The sequence below is a fragment of the Rhineura floridana genome, chromosome 1 (assembly GCF_030035675.1).
Source record: "Rhineura floridana isolate rRhiFlo1 chromosome 1, rRhiFlo1.hap2, whole genome shotgun sequence".
Lineage (NCBI taxonomy): Eukaryota > Metazoa > Chordata > Lepidosauria > Squamata > Rhineuridae > Rhineura > Rhineura floridana.
This window is the reverse complement of record NC_084480.1, coordinates 153,927,006-153,944,669: the sequence shown is the minus strand read 5'-3', so window position 1 is coordinate 153,944,669 and position 17,664 is coordinate 153,927,006. Positions and strand designations below refer to the sequence as shown.

Sequence of the window (17,664 nt, the reverse complement as noted above, 5' to 3'; positions counted from 1 at the left end):
TCATCAATGGGTTTTAGAGGGTTGAGCTGAGCGCATGCAACCACTGCTGTTGCTTCTATGGATGTAAGGGAGTGAGGTTAAAGGTAAATGAAATGCAAACAGAAAAACAAAAACAAAAAACAGCAATACTTTCCTAAATGCAATACCATACCAACCACAACAAGATTCCTATGAGTAAGGTAGCCAGCTCAGCATCCCACAAGCAGTCAGGATTCATAACTGAAAACCAAAACTAAAAAAAATCCTGGCAGCCAGTCAGTTAATGCAGAATGCTGCGACATGATTGCTGACATGAGTGAGATCCTATCAGCACACAATACCTCTGCTCTGAAATCTGCATTGGCTGCTGATTTGCTACCAGGCCAAGTTCAAGGTGTGCTTTCCATGTTACGGGTGCCACATAGTACTTGTTCTACTCTTGTAAGAAATCAGTCCTGTAATGTGGCAGCACCTACACTTTGGAACTCCTTGCCTATTGACATTAGGCAGACTCCTCTTTTCAGCACCCACTAAAATCATTTTTGTTTAGGCAAGCCTATCCGGGCATGTAGAAGCTATTGTGTTTTTAAATCTGTTTTTAACTCATTGTTGGTTTTATTATTTTGAATGTTTTTAAATACCTCCATTCACTCTTGAATGCACTCTTGAATGCACATCATACCTAGGGCAAATCCACACCATTCATTTAAAGCACATTCAACACCCATTTGAAGCACATGAATCCCACCACAGAACCATGGGAACTGCAGTTTGTTAAGAGTTGTGAGAACTATAACTGTGAGGGGAAAACTACACTTCCCAGGATTCTTTAGGGGAAGCCATGCACTTTAAATGCAAGTTGGAGAGACTCCTATTCCCCTGAAAGAGCTCCAATGGTCAGAGGGGTTTAACAGCCGCTCTGATTGAAGCTCTGTGAGGGGCACAGGGTGTCTCCTAGCAACTCTCAGCACCCTTCACTAACTACATTTCCCAGGATACTTTGCGAGAAGCCATTACTGTCCAAAGTGAAATAAAGGCCTGGTGTGGATGCAGCCAGGGACAGCTTTGGTTTAAATTTGTGTGGGAGGCTACATGTGCCTGCTGCAGAATAAAAAGGTGGGGGAAACGCTGAAAAAGAATGATACTGTTCACAATGTTTTCCTTTTGGAAAGGAAAGGGGCTTCCCCTCTGCCCAGTGCCCACCCACCCAATCTCCTCCCCTCCCCTCCTCCCCCCTCCCTCCCCCAGGTCAGTTTCACCTATCCTAAGCATGCCTGCACAGGAGTAAATCCCACTGAACTCAAAAAGCATGCAAATGATCAAACCTGCCCTCCCCTCCTCCTCCCTATCCCCTCCCTCTTGCCCTTGCCCTCCTCCTTTCTTCACCCCTCCCTTCCCCTCCCCCTTCCCCTCCCCTCCTCCCTCCCTTCCTCCTCCCCCATGGTCATTTTACCTATCCTACGACTACATCCTGGGAGACCAGGGTTCAAATCCCCAAACAGCCATGAAGCTCACTGGGTGACCTTGGGCCAGTCACTGCCTCTCAGCCTCAAAGGAAGGCAATGGTAAACCACCTCTGAATACTGCTTACTATGAAAACCCTATTCATAGGGTCACCATAAGTTGGAATCGACTTGAAGGCTGTCCATTTCATTTTCAAGAATGATTGCATGGGAGTAAATCCCACTGAACTCAATAAACATGCAAATGATCAAACCTGGTCTCCTCCTTCCCCCTCCTGCCTGCTCCCTAAACTTCACTAAAATTGCAAAGTAAATCAAACATATTTAAAGTGACTATGAACTATATCAACTGTTTTAATATTGTTGCTTCCTCCCCGCAAAAACAAGATCAGCACAGCACATGTCTTATTTCTGTCATTTGGGCTGACTGCAGGTGTTGCCACCACTCATCATATGCTCAGAGGCACATGTTACCAGATTCTTCCAAGCTACACAAGACGTGGATTGGGCTGTGAAAGACCAACCCAAATTGTGTTTGCATTTTGACAAATTTGTAGGGTAGTAGAGAGAGGTCAGGTCTCCTGCTCCCCTGGTGCATTCATTACAGCTGCCCAATTTCCCTGCTTTTTAAAGTTTGATAGAAATATCTGTGGGCTATAGGTACATTCTTAAACTGCAAGGTTTTTTGCCTATTAGTGAATTTCTCTGCTTTTTAATCTGGGAGGTAAGAAATGGGATCTTCTGCAAGCTTGCTGAGAATGGATTGATCATTTGCATGCTTACTGAGTTCAGTGGGATTTACTCCTCTGCAATCATCCTTAGGATAGGTGAAACTGACCACAGGGGATGGGGAGGAGGAGGGAGGGGAAGAAAGGCAGAGGGGAGGACTGGGATGGGAGCAGGCAGGAGGGTGAGGGGAGAAGGACAGGTTTGACCATTTGCATGTTTATTGAGTTCAGTTGGATTTACTCCTGTGCAATCATGCTTAGGATAGGTAAAACCGACCTGGGGGGAGGGAGGGACGGCTGGAGTGGGCAGAGAAGGAGGAAGAAGGAAGGGGGAGGGGAGGAGGAAGGAAGAGGAGAGGGGAAGAAGGGGAAAGCCAGGTCTGATCATTTGCATGCTTACTGATTTCAATGGGATTTACTTCTATGTAATCATGGCTGGGATAGGTAAAACTGACCACGGGGCAGGGGGAGGGGAGAGGAGAGGGAAGGATAAAGGGAGGGGAGAGGAGGAGCTCTGCTTCAGCAACTTTCACTTTACGAGCCCTTGCAGTTTCAATTTGCCATTCCTACTTAGACATCTTCATTAGCTGTAGTATGAAGCACCTTTCCTCATAAGGAAGATCATGAGCTCACCTCCCAGGAGTGGTGGTGTGAGCAGTGGCAGGGGTAGAAGCAGGAGAAGTCAACAGAGGATTAGCTTTTGCCAGACAGCAGCAAAGGAAGAAAGGAACGGGCTGCTGTGATTTCCCTTCTTTCTTCAAAGTGTGTTTGCTGAAAGGGGGCTAATGAAGGAGAAGCAGGCCTTCATCCCCACCTACCCATTCCTGTCCAAACCAGCTGTCCCACATGCCTGTTGGAATGCAGCACAGCACAGCCCATGTTCTCTCTGCCCAAGAGAGGGCATCAGAGCCCTCTGTTAATGCATGCATGTGCCTCATTCCTTCTCCGCTTCTTCTTTTTTCCCTCTTACATTTTGTTGAGCACCTTTTCTTTCTTCCACTCTAAACAACAACTTTACAGAAGAAGTAATTAAAACAAGTTATTCCTAAAATGAATTATTTCATTCAGAATAGATTTGCTTAAGAAACTTCAGCAATATGTGTTTGCTTAACAAAAAAAATAAAATAACCAAATTGGTACAGTTAATAACAATCCAAAGGGCAGCGATTTTCTGAATGTTTAATAATGCTTAGCAATTGGAACAGGTGTGTTCAAACAACCTACTATATAAAATTATAGCAACAGGGGAAATTCTCAGTGTGATCATGATGGCTGTCACTAGAGATAGATGAAATTTCCTTTAAATGATTTGGATTTTTTTCTCCAACTCAGGTTGGGAGCCAAGGTGGAGAAAAGGTAGCAGATGAAGTTGTTCACTATTTTTTTAAAAACACACACACATAAATTAGGCAAACTACAGCATTCCAAGATACAGTATAATATTTGCCTGTCAAAGTTTCTATCTGCTTTGCAAGTACATTATGAACAACTGGAAATGGATTTCTCAAATCCCATTACAAAAATATAGTAACTGCTGTTCTACTGTGAAGTCATCAGGCCCAGGATCTTTCTTTAATTTTAACATATTAAACAAGGCTCCAGGGCCTGATGGCTTAACAGTTTATGATAAAGAATACAAAATATAAACTTACTAAGTTTATTATATAGAATTAACAGCATTATGGGGAAATTATTTGTTTATATCATATTATAATATAGACTCTTGGACTGAAGCAAAGACAACTTATAGATCCATTCCACTGTTAAATGTCCATGATAAAATTCTAGCAACAGTGATGGCTAAGGCTAAAGATGATGGTTGAAGGATAATATTCAAAAGGCAATTAATATATTATAATATAATATAATCTTTATAACAACTTTACTCCTTTATTGTTTTGATGCTGAGAAGACATTTCATAGAATAGAGTGGCCTTTTTCTTGTAGAAGTCTCAAAGAAATTTGGGGATGGAAATGTATGTTTGGCCCGGACATTATCACTATAAAAACATCTTCTGATAAATCCCTATATTCCATTATAGGCCAACAGCACCATCTAGTGTGTCTGGGACTCTGAACACCTGCAGGTAACTCCTGTATAGACAAATAACCTGGGTTTTTATTTCCAATCCACTTTCCTAGTTTAATCCCCTTTTTAGAATTGCCCAACTGAACTGTCCGAACTGAACTGTCCGAACTGAACTGTCCGAACTGAACTGTTGTTGTCTGAACTGGCTAGTGGTGTTGTAGTGAAAGGTCAGAACCATGAAAAGGTGAAGCCAGCTTTTAAATAAATTTCTGATTTTTTACTTAGATCACTTTAATCAGAGATGGAATTGGGTCTCCAATTTCCATAAATATGTGGAGCGCCACTTCAGTGCCATTGTCTCCTTGGGAAAATCCAATCAGGTGACCAAAGATTGATTGATTTTTATTATTTATTTATAAAAATATTTATATATGCCAAGCTCATATCAAATGAGGTGTATAACAATTTATACAAGCACAATAAAACATAAAACACCATAAAACAATAAAAAGGAAATTTTTTAGATATGTTCTGCAAGGACATATAGTGAATAAAATTAATCAAATAAAACTGGACACTCTGGGAATATAGTTAAATATAGAAATAAAAATATTATACAGGCAAACTGGGAAAGTAATGATGTGAACTGTTTGGGAATGTCGTTATCACAGAATCTTATGGAAATTATTAACAGTCACATTGATCTTTTGATTAATATGATATAGATAGATATGGAAAAAATGATCACAAGGAAAATGGTCATTAATGGGTGAATTTGCAACAATTAAGCTGAATATTTTTCCTAATATATTATTTTTGGTTTTGGTCTTTCCATTAACAACTCCATCAGAAATTAGCAATATAACATTAATAATTTTATTCCAGATTTAAAAATCCCCCATATTACACGTAAGGCTACTGAGAAAGAAGGTGAAAATAGATTAGCAGTGTCTAACATTAGCTAGCATTCTCAAATTGCTTTGTTAAAAGCGAGGACACAATGGTATGACAATCAAAGTGTACAATGGGCAACAGAAGAAATTTTGGGAAGGGTGAATGGCTAAAAAAGATTTATCAGAATATTGTTATAAATGTATATATTACTGGGATGAGGTAATTACTGAAAGACTGGTATGGATATATTAGAGTTAATTTAATTAATTAATTGATGATTTGTTTTTTTAAAAAATCGTAAGTTCTCTGTACTCTGTCCATTTATTTAAAGTGTGCATAAGAGAGTGAAGCTGAAGAAGAGCTGGAGGCTTTAAAAGCTTGCCTCTCATTTGAGGCGGACCTTTATGAGCCCCTAAAGTTCATACACAAAGCTGGCTCAGAAGAACTTCATTGGCATCTCTAGCCATTGCTCAGTGTGCACCCTGCAATATCTTTTGCATCCAGTCAGCCAGCACTGCATGAGATTTGTCATTAGGAATGGTTAATGCATTACTATTTCCCATTAAATTTCTCTGCAAAATATATGTCTTGGTTTTTCAGATGTGTTATGCTACCAAAGACACTTGCACTAACACAGCCCTGCATTCCTCAGCTCTTCCACAAAATGTATTGCTTGCCTAATGCCAAGAAGCATTTTGTTTGGTCCACTTTTGTAAGTAAATTAACCTAATTCACAACTCCTGGACTAATACTCAGACTGGAACATAATTATTCTTCAGATTTCACACCTCCAAATTTTGTGATACAGTTCTCAGCTCAAACACACACACACACACCAAAAGTGTAAAAGTGTGCATTTTAGGATAAAGTATAGTGAGACTGGAGAAGTATCTATATAATTTGTGATAAAATATAAATAAAAGTACATATTTAACTGTGTATTCAACTACATGCAATATTGAGGCAGGAATGGCTGGGGCAGTGCCAGAGAGAACCGGCTCACTGCATGTGAGGGGCAGGATGGACGTGAGGTAAGGGTTGCATGGTTGTCAGGAGGATGACAGCACTTCACCACACCTGTATTTAACTTCCATACAATTTTTTAAATCGCAGATTAATGTAGATTAATGCACATGACTTTCAGCTGGCCACATCTGCTGTCAGGATGGGCAGGACATGCTATTATGCCGCCATCTAAGCATTATCCTTCCAAAAGTGGGCAGACTCATTTATGAAAGCCACAAGTTTTTCCTGCCGATAGCCAGAGTTCGATTTGCAACCTGACTTTACCTCAGTTTTTTTAAAAAATTGCCAAATGTATATGATATACAAATTGATTTTCTTGCATATCTAGATACTCATCCTTCCTTGACATAAGAAGTGACTGTTATGGGTTCCAAGGAAAAGGTACCTTACCAATTCCATCCATCATCCCTAGCAAAATGAACACAAAATGAACTCTGGGGTCGCAACATGAACATTTATTGTCTGCCAGTTATCCTCACAAGAAAGTCTGATGCATTAAAGGCTATAAAGTCCTTCCCCCCCCCCTTCAGAAGAATGATCTTTTTCTTTTCATCACATTTATACAATTCACAGCCAGGTAAGGTTTTCAGAGCATTTTGCTATACTTCATCTTCTAGGTCTGTTACTACTGCAGCAAATATGCTTCTCCAGTAGCCCTGTCCCAAGCTATGGTAAGCAAGGCAGGCCAAATCTGCCCATCATCAGCTCCTGATACGAGATCTTTACTTCAAAAAGAAACCTGACGTCCCATTATGATATGACGGCTGTAGTATGTGAGCTAGGATGACTATGATATTGCCATACTGTGGGTGAAAAAAAGTGTAGCATAACTGAGGGCTCCAGGAAACTGGCCCTAATAAAGGGTAAGGCAATAGTGGTTGTCTAATTAAAAAAACTTTTAAATGCCTCCTTTTATAAAGAAGCTTTCAATGAATGCTGGTATGAACATACAAAAATGAAATCCAGAATAGTACACATGACTACATGCAACATGGTAGCATACACTGGCAGAGTCACTTGCTTTGACACAAGCTGTATAAAGCAAAGTTGTGTCATCAGCTGAGCACTGACTCTTTGCCAAAATATAAATAGGATCTATAGAACGGCATCTATGCAGCTCTCAATTCCTTCTCTGTGTGAAGTCTCTACTAAACATTCTGGTCTATAGGGGCCACACACTTAAGTTTACAAGCTCTTTGTATATTTATTTCTATAAATGCTGAACTGTAAAGAGGACTGGGACAGGAGCCCCTACCTGCAAGAAGACCACCATCCAGAACAACATACCCACCTACAGTTCTGACAGCGGTTGCATGCATATGATCTTGCTCTGAAGGGAGCAGAGAAAAAGCAGTAACAACTTCTTCTAAACAGTTGTCTTCATTTTATTGTAACTTTACCCTGCCTCCCCCCCATGTTTATTGTAGTAATGATCTTATAAAACTGTGAGATCTGCTGAAAAGTAATATACAAGTACTATAAATAAAAGCACATATATGGCTTTTTTATGTCAATACTCACCACCTCTCTCTCTCCCCCCCCCACAACAATGAAGTTAGTTCTATTTTACAGAAAGTGTAAAATGTACAGAATGTGGTTTTGGAGTATTTTGTTGTTGTTGAAATCATGGACAAGCCTTAAAAATTATCTTTTACGGACATTTGTCTGAACTGTGACACCTCTGTGTACCTCAAATAACAAGATGAATCAAGGTGATTCAGGGCTATCTCTCATGTGCACAAGTCAGACCGTGTGATTAACAAGGCGTGTCCAAGGCAGATCAGGGAGTCCCCAACCTTCCAACTAGATATGTTGCCTCTGTTTTTCCAAAGAGTGGAAGACCTGCTTAAGACCTTCCTCTTTCAACAAGCCTTTTAAGTAGAGACCTTATCCGACTTCTGGGTGAGCACCCATGGCGGGTTGAGGTTCCCTGAGTGAGCTCTGTATCAGGGAAATTTCAAGTGGTAAATATGCTGTTCAGGAGCATTCCTTTGAACAGCTAAAGATCCTCTCTGGATAAGGAGAGTACCTGAGATTTACCATAAGTGTCTCAAAACACCTTTGTTTGTAGGAGACCATCGAGGAGTTGGAGGTTGAATGCGAACAGAGCGGAGAACGAGACCTAGGATTACAAACAAGCTTCACAACTTAAAAGAGCCTTGTGTTAGGCACAAGATCCGCGTACAGCTCACCTTCTTAATCACTTTATTGGGGCTATTTATGTTGGAAGAGAGGTCTATCGAAGGTCAGTTGAAATTCAAGCCTTGGTGAATTACCTTTTTTTTACGAGCTAATAACAAAGAAAAATGGCGGTTATAAGAGACTTTATTTAAATTTAAATTGCAAGGAGCTTAAAAGGAACTTGGATATAGAAAGCGTGTAATGGATAAGGGGTTTTCATCCTTGAAAACTGAAGACTTTCTGACTCAAAAAGATTGTTTTCTCATCTGATAAATCTGCCTTGCTGGTCTGGATGGTGGGAAATATACTATTCATTTTATTTTACTTATTCATCCTTGGCAAGGTGTATGATAGGTGGAAAGCTAACTGTGGTTCTATGAGGAAATTGTCATTAGGCAGATAGTTATAAGTTACAAGCCGGAAGAACAAAAAAGAAGTTGGGGAGGCTTGTCCCTTTAACTTTTCTACATCATGAATACAAGAAAGACAGGCAAGAATGCAGAAAAAGATTATTGAAAGAAGGGGCTCTGTAGATATGCCAGAAAGGTAAAGCTCTTCAGACTTGGTACAGAAAATGATGGAGGAAATGAGATCTATGAACAGTGATTTACAACAAAATATGGTAAAAATGAGTTTAGATATAAAAGAACAGATGAAACAAGAAATGGATAAAATGAATACAGACTTAAGAAAACAAATGAAACAGGATAAGACTATAACTATGAAAAAAGAAGTTAATGAGATTAAAGAAACAACAGAACAACTGGTGGGGGAAGTAAAACAAGTCACTGAGAAAATGGGGATCTTAGAGAGCAAAACTGAAATCTTAACTAGGGAAATGGAAAAAGATTTAGACAATGTGGCATTGTTAGAACTCAGAGAAAAAGAACATTGTTTGAGATTGAGGGCGATTCCTGAGGATTCGGATGAAGATATTAGAGAAAGAGTGGTCAAGGTTATAGCAAACTTTTTGAAATGGGAGGAAGAAATGACTGAATTGGAGATGAAGTCTATAGGATAAACACACGATATGCCAGACTGAGAAGTGTTTCAAGAGATGTGTTGGTGCATTTTGTTAGAAAAAGGCCTAGAGATATTGTTCTACAGCAACACTTTACTGTTAAAATGCAAGTGGATGATAAAGAAATAATTGTGCTCAAAGAAATTCCCGTTAGGATTTTGCGTAAGAGAAAAGACTATATGTTTTTGACAGATAAACTCAAACAAAGTAATATCCAATTTCGATGGGCCAAACTAGAAGGTGTTATTTTTATATACAAACACCAGCGGTTCAGATTGAATACTGTACAGAAAGCAAGAGAATTTTTGGAAAGATTTAAAGGTAATATGGAGAAACAACAAATGAAAGATATTGAGTCAGCAGAGGCGAAAGTAGGACAGCAACAATTTATCCCTGAAATGGAGGAAGATAACTTGGTATTGGGAGATACAGGAATAGACACTTTTAAACTACAAGCTTAATAATGGCTTACAAATACTTAACTTGGAATATAAATGGAGCCAATGCTCCACAAAAGAGGGGGAAAAAATTCATTACTTGAAAAAGTTAAAATTGGATGTAATTTGTTTACAGGAAACTCATATGAGAAAAAAGGATACAAAGTATCTGATTTATAAGAGTTTAGGGGAAGAGTTTGTTTCTGCAGGATTGAAGAACACAAATGGAGTTGTCCTGTATATAAATTCTGTACTATGTCCAAAGTTGATATTAACTGATGAACAGGGTAGATATATAGGAGTGGAAATAACTATACAAGGTCTTAAGACTTTAATTTTGGGTATTTATGCACCAAATGTCGACAAAACAAGATTTTATAAAGGACTTATGGTTAAGTTGATAGAGCTCTCATATGAGCATTGGTGTATTATGGGAGATTGGAATGGTGTGGTATCTCCACAAAGAGACAGAAAGTCTGGAAGAAAAATTAAAGTGGCACAGGGTAAGTTGCCAAACATCTGTTTTGATTTGCTGGACAACTTAGAGTTATTGGACGTATGGAGACACATTAATGGCAATTTAAAAGAATATACGTATTTCTCTGAGAGACACAGAACTTTCTCAAGAATCGATATGATTTGGCTGTCAAAATCTGCAGTGACCAAGGTTTTTAAGGTAGAGATGTTACCAAAAACGTTTTCGGACCATAACCCTGTGATCTTAATCTTTAAAAAAAAAAGAGGTACGTTTCGATGGAGGTTGAATGAGACCCTAATGCAGAAAGAAAAGGTGATTGCAGATTGTAAAAAGAACTTAAAAGAATTTTTTGAAAAGAATTTGAATAAAGGAACAGATATTACAATGGTTTGGGATACTAGTAAAGCTTTTATGAGGGGATACCTTGAAGATGAATTAATGAAAACTCCTGCAAAGTTATCTATTATAAACCAAATTAAGATGTTACAAAAACAGTTATCAATGTTGACAGTGAGGGAAATTGAGACAAAGATGAACTATGTCAAACAAAGAAGCTTTGAGTTTGCAAATAAACCAGGAAAGTGGTTGGCATATAAATTAAGAAAAGAGAGAAAGAAAAATTTGATATTAAAAATTCAAGAAGGGAATGAGGTATTGACAGACAACATAAATATCCAAAAGGCTTTTTACCAACATTATTCATTTTTATATAAGAACCAAGATACTATGTATGAAAAAATAGATGAGTATTTGATTAGGCAGCAGTTACCAAAATTTACAGATGACCAAAGACAAACTATTAATGGACCTATAACGGTAAGAGAGATGTCCGAAGTTATTAAAAAGGTTAAATTAAGAAAAGCACCAGGGCCAGATGGTTTATCAGCATGTTATTATAAATGTTTGGAGGAGGAACTCTTGTTACCTTCACAACAAACAATGAATTCTATTCTACAGAATGGAAAGATACCTGACAGCTGGAAAGAAGCTAATATTGCTTTAATTCCTAAAGAGGATCAAGATCTAACTTTAACAAAAAAACTATCAGCCAATATCTTTATTAAATAATGACTACAAGTTATTTACAATGATCTTAGCGGAAAGATTGAAATTAATTTTGCAGAAAGTTATTCATGAGGACCAAAGTGGCTTTTTACCTAAAAGACACTTGCGAGACAATGTTAGAAGTGTGTTGGACATATTGGAATATCTGGAACAACATAGTGACAAACAAATAGCATTTTTTTTTTAGATGCAGAGAAGGTTTTTGATAATTTGAATTGGAACTTTATGTTTAAAGTCTTGGAAAAGATGAATTTTGCAGGCAATTTTATTAAATGGATTAGATCAATTTATACACTACAGAAGGCACAAATAATTGTGAATGGTGAACTAACAAAGGCCTGTGAAATACAAAAGGGAACGAGACAAGGATGTCCGCTGTCTCCACTTTTGTTTATATTGGTCCTTGACGTGTTGCTCAGAGACATAAGACAAGAAGAGAGAATTAGGGGTGTAAAGATTAAAAAAGAAACACACAAATTGAGAGCTTTCGCTGATGATTTGGTGATAATTTTGGAAAAACCTCTGGAAGGATTAGAGGTGTTAATGGAAAAATTAAAGGATTTGGGGGTATTGGCAGGCTTTAAGATTAATAACTTAAAAACGAAGATGTTAACAAAAAATATGGGTATACAGGACCAAATTGCAGTAATGGAAAAAACTGGTTTTACAGTGGTAAAAAAGGTGAGATACCTGGGTGTTACTATTACAAATACGAACCGTATGTTATTCCAAAATAACTATATTAAGATATGGACAGAAATTTAAGAAAGATATGATGAGATGGGATAAATTATAGTTGTCATTATTGGGAAGAATCTCTGTGATAAAAATGAATGTATTGCCTAGAATGATGTTTCTGTTTCAAACAATACCTGTGATAGCAAATGATTTATTTATTTATTTATTTATTTAATTTATTTTATTTATAGACCACCCATAGCGAATAGCTCTCTGGGCGGTGAACAGCAGAGTTAAAATACAAAGTTACAATAAAACATACAAAATCACAACAAAGTAGAATAAAAACATTAAATATAAAACATGAACGTTAAAATGCCTGGGAGTAAAACCAGGTCTTAACCTGGCGCCTAAAAGAAAGTACCGTAGGCGCCAGGCGTATCTCCTCAGGTAAGCTGTTCCATAGTTCGGGGGCCACCACAGAAAAGGCCCTGGATCTAATAACAATCCTCCGGGCATCCTGATGGGTTGGTACCCGGAGGAGGGCCTTATGATACTGAACGAAGTGAACGGGTAGGTTCATAGCGGGAGAGGCGTTCCATCAGATATTGCAGTCCCACACCGTGTAAGGCTTTATAGCTCAAAACCAACACCTTGAATCTGGCTCGGAAACAAATAGGTAGCCAGTGCAAACGGGCCAGGACAGGTGTTATATGCGCGGACCAATGGGTCCCCGTCAACAACCTGGCTGCCGCATTTTGCACTAGCTGAAGTTTCCAAACGGTCTTCAAGGGCAGCCCTACGTAGAGCGCATTACAGTAGTCCAATCTAGAAGTTACCAGAGCGTGAACAACAGAGGCAAGATCGTCACTGTCCAGATAGGGGCGTAGTTGGGCTACTAAGCGAAGATGGTAAAAAGCATTCTGCGCCACCGAGGCCACTTGAGCCTCAAGCGACAAGGAAGGGTCAAAAAGGACCCCCAAACTACGAACCTGTTCCTTCAAGGGGAGTGTAACCCCATCTAGAACAGGCTGAACATCCACCATCTGGGCAGGTAAAGAGCTCACCAACAGTGTCTCAGTCTTGTCTGGATTGAGTTTCCGTTTATTAGCTCTCATCCAGTCCATTATCGCGGTCAGGCAACGGTTCAGCACATCAACAGCCTCACCTGAAGAAGGTGAAAAGGAGAAGTAGAGTTGCGTGTCATCAGCGTACTGATGGCAACGCACTCCAAAACTCCTGATGACCGCACCCAGAGGCTGCATGTAGATGTTAAAAAGCATGGGGGACAAGACCGACCCCTGAGGGACTCCACAATGGAGAGTCCAGGGTATCGAGCAGTGTTCCCCAAGCACTACCTTCTGGCGACGATCTGCTAAGTAGGAGCGGAGCCACTGCCAAGCAGTGCCCCCCACTCCCAACTCCGCGAGCCTCCCCAGAAGGATACCATGGTCGATGGTATCAAACGTCGCTGAGAGATCAAGGAGAATCAACAGAGTCACACTCCCCCTGTCCCTCTCCCGACAAAGGTCATCATACAGGGTGACCAAGGCTGTTTCGGTGCCAAAACCGGGCCTAAAACCGGATTGAAACGGATCCAGATAATCGGTTTCATCCAAAAGCGCCTGGAGCTTTCAAACAATGGCAAAAAGATATTTCTAAGTTTGTATGGCAAGGGAAAAAACCAAGAATTAAATTAAAATTACTACAAAATGTAAAAGAAAGAGGGGGATTGGGATTGCCAAATTTGAAATTGTATTTTGCTGCCTGTTGTTTAGTATGGGTGAAGGAATGGATCTTGTGGAGAAATAGAAGGTTATTGGAGTTAGAAGGGCATGACCACAGGTTTGGATGGCATGGTTATTTGTGGTATGATAAAGTTAAAGTTAATGTAGATTTTAAAAATCACTTTATAAGAGGTGCTTTGTTGAGAATATGGCATAAATATAAACCAAGGCTATGCACTAAAACGCCACTATGGATCTCAGTGCAGGAAGCTTTTTATAGAAAGGAAATTTTAGGAAAAGAAAGATGGCTAACTTATCAAGATCTCTTGGAAAAGGAACAAGAGGAATACAAAATGAAATCGAGGGAACAGCTGGCAGCAGAGGGTTATAGTTTTTATTGGTTTTCTTACAACTGATGGAAAGATTTAAAATTGATAAAAGAATCTTTGATTTTGAACAAGGTAAATCTGAGTTTGAAATGAGTTTGTGTACAAATGATGAACATGTAATTGCCAAAATGTATAAACTTTTGCTAAAAATTGAAATGGAAGAAGAAAAAGTAAAAGACTGTATGGTAAAATGGGCTAAGAACTTTGGATATACCATACAAATGGACCAATGGGAAAATATGTGGGAGAAAGGGCTGAAATTTACATTGTGCTGTAATCTCAAAGATTTTTTTTATAAAATGATGTATCGTTGATATATGACACCAGAGAAACTGTCAAGAATATACAATACCGTTCATAATGAGTGTTGGAAATGTAAGCAACAGGAAGGGACTTTTTATCATATGTGGTGGACATGTAATCAAGCAAAAACGTTTTGGAGTCAAATACATAAATTAATGCAGAGAATTTTAAAGATTAATACTCAGTTTAAACCAGAACTCTTTTTGTTGGGCTTGATGGACGTACAATTGGAAAGGAATCATGGAAGAGTGATTCAATATATGGTTACTGCAGCGAGATTACTATACGCACAAAGATGGAAGGATACAACACTACCAAACATTGAAAAATGGCTACTAAAATTAATGGACCTGGCAGAAATGGATAAGCTGATGTGCCTATTGAGAGAAAAAACAATAGTCACATTTCTCTAGGATTGGGATTCCTTTTTGAGTTTTTTGCAAGACACAGAAAATGAATTGGTGATATTGGGATTTGATGATTAACTAGATTATTAAATTGAGAAAAAAGGAGATTATGTAATTTATGAGTGAACAAGGTATCTTTATATGTATCTGTTATAGCTGATCGCAGATAAATCGGAAGTCATCTGTTTTTGCATTTTTTCCTCTTTATCTTTCTTTTGTATTTTATTTTTAAAAATAATAAATAAAAAAATTAAACTGAGGAAAAAAAAAGTAGAGACCTTATCCTAGTCTGAGTCCATGTTGGAATTATGTTTTTAAATGCTTTAAAGCTTAAAAAATTTTTTTTTAAAGTTCTTTGTTTTATATGCTTATAAAGATGCTTTGTTTTAATATGTTTTAAAGTGATTTGTTTTTAAGATGTTTTTAGCGTTTTTATTTGCCGCCCTGGGCTACTTCTGGGAGGAACAGCGAGATATAAATTTAATAAATAAATAATGAATGAATGAATGAATGAATGAAAGACATGACCTTTTTACCTCCACTCTTCATTTCTGAGAAAGGAAGCCAGGCTGATTTGCTTCAGAGGGAAGGGGGTGTAAAGGTCGTGGTGGGGAATCTTTCGTTTTGACAAACAGGTATAGCTTTTAATCAGAATGATTTGGGGAAGGATGTTGAAATAAACATGCTCCTCTGAGTTTTGGTTATGACAACAGAACAGAAGCTACAGAGTTAGACTGTTGGGGTTGCCTGCGTCTTTCCTAACTGTGCCCATTCTGGGGGAAGGCACTTTGAATGGTCCATGCTCCATAGGTTCCATCAGGGATATACTTAAACCTGAACCCCAACAAGATAGACACAAATATAGTAATTCTAGCTTTCCTGGGGTATTCCCCAGGTAGTACATCCCTCAGAATGATGGCAAACTCTTACTGACTTCTACTTGGGCCTTTCTCCAAGTTGGGGACCTCTTCAGAGAAAGCTGCTTGGCCCCACCTAGAGTTTAATCTGGTCCCAATGTGCTTGTTGGGTTGACGATAGCATCTTCCCTGCTTCTGTACCTTGCAGCACCCCAATGGCCCCTTTCTCACAGTTATAGGGCTTGGGGAGTAATAAGCCCAAGCCCTTTTTGCCTCGGGCCCCTTCAGAGGATACCCTAAAGTCACCTCTAGTGGGCTCATCCCACAGTGTCCTCACCCCAGAGGGTTGGGGTGGTTAGAGAAGCCTCTTCTTCACACACCCTGTACCTCCCAGCTACAGAGTATCGAAGGGATAGCAGTCCCTCAGATCTCTGCTCCTTCTCAATAAAACACTCCTCTCTGACTGCTACTCTGTGCTATTTATACTCAGCAGCTCAAGGAGACCTTGTTCCATGTCCCAGCCATCTCTATGTTTGACTGATGAAGTTGCTGCCGTGTCTTCTATAGAGGTGGATTGGGGCCTTCTTAAATGGGCAGTGATGGAAGAAGCCATTTGGCCCAAGGAGACCTCTGTGGGATCCTCACACCAATTCCCTCTCCTAACAAACAAAAGTTATTGGTCTCTCTCTCTATCCAACTAAATGAGCAGCCATGAGAAAAAGGTGATTTTCCCAGTTTTTTATAACAAAGTTAAAATCAACTAATGTGATAGCCCTCAGCCTTATTTGTCTGAACTTTTACAGGTTTCTTGCCCAGGGTACCTCTCTCATGTCTCTAGATTTCAAACTGATTCCCTTCACCCCCTTAAAAAAATCGGAGAGGGAATGTGATTTCTGTTTTCTCAGCCCAAAATGGTGAAGTCTATGCTTGTAGGAGAACTGTCACGCTTATCTTTCTGAAATGAGGCAGACTTCTTTCCCTAAGAAGGGATGACCCTGCCTACAATTTGCATCCAATTATGGCAGAAAATAAAGGTCAGATCTTTTTCTTTTTAAAAAGAATAAACTTAAAGGTTCACTTCATGAAAACCCCTTGATAGATCTGCCTGAAATTTGGCAGCTTTAATCCACTCTGAAACGGCTCCTTTGCCTGCAAATTCCATCCATTTGAAAAAGAAACAATGTAATAGTAGTTTCCAGATTCCCTATTATTTAGGGGCAAATCAGAGCTTTGGACTGAACAGATTAGATACAGACCTGAATAACAAATCAAATCAGAACAATACAGAATGGATCTGAAAAAGATTGGACTGCTTCCAAATGCTGCATACCCCTAGTAATAGATATCCAGGCTTGGACAAAACATAGGTAAGGCAATATTTATTTTATTACATTTATATCTAGCCTTCCTCCAATAGCGCAAGGCATCATATGTGGGGTCATTTCTTTTTATTGCCACAAAAATCCTGGGAGTTGGCTAAACCAAAATATAGCAAGTGGCTCAAGGTCACGCAGTGAGCTTCCTGGCTGAGTGGGGATTTGAACCTGGTTCATCCTCTGTCCTAGTCAGACACTTGGTCCATTGCAACACATTGGCTTGTATGAGGATAAAGTAAGTTTAGTGAGTCAGTTTAGAATACTTTAAAATTATGATTTTTAATTCAAGTACAGTAATATTCAGTTAATGAAGTCCATGCATTCCTGGACATTACTTCTGTAACAGAAACTTTGGTACCAGAGGTAGGAAGAACAGGGAAAGAATAGGGATAGGTTCTTACACCACAAAAAAGAAGAGCAGTTTGACATATTTCAGCAAACTTTTTATTCACAACTAACAATATGCAGGTCTGAAATGAAACAACCAGGTCAGGTAAGCCTTGCATACTTGAAGGCTACTTCCAAAATGCACCCAGGGAGGCCTGTCTTGCCTTTTTTCTTTTATTATGTAGCATCTTGCTCTAGCAATCTAAAGCTTAAGCTCTCTGTACACTCAAGCAGGCAGG

The 17,664-nt window shown here is 39.0% G+C and overlaps 1 protein-coding gene across 11 annotated transcripts in view; it reads right to left on the bottom strand.

The window, feature by feature from the left end:
• The window catches only part of ADGRL3 (adhesion G protein-coupled receptor L3), an 852,526-nt gene that overhangs the window by 410,823 nt on the left and 424,039 nt on the right, over positions 1–17,664 (bottom strand). The gene's annotated exons all lie outside the window — the stretch shown is intronic.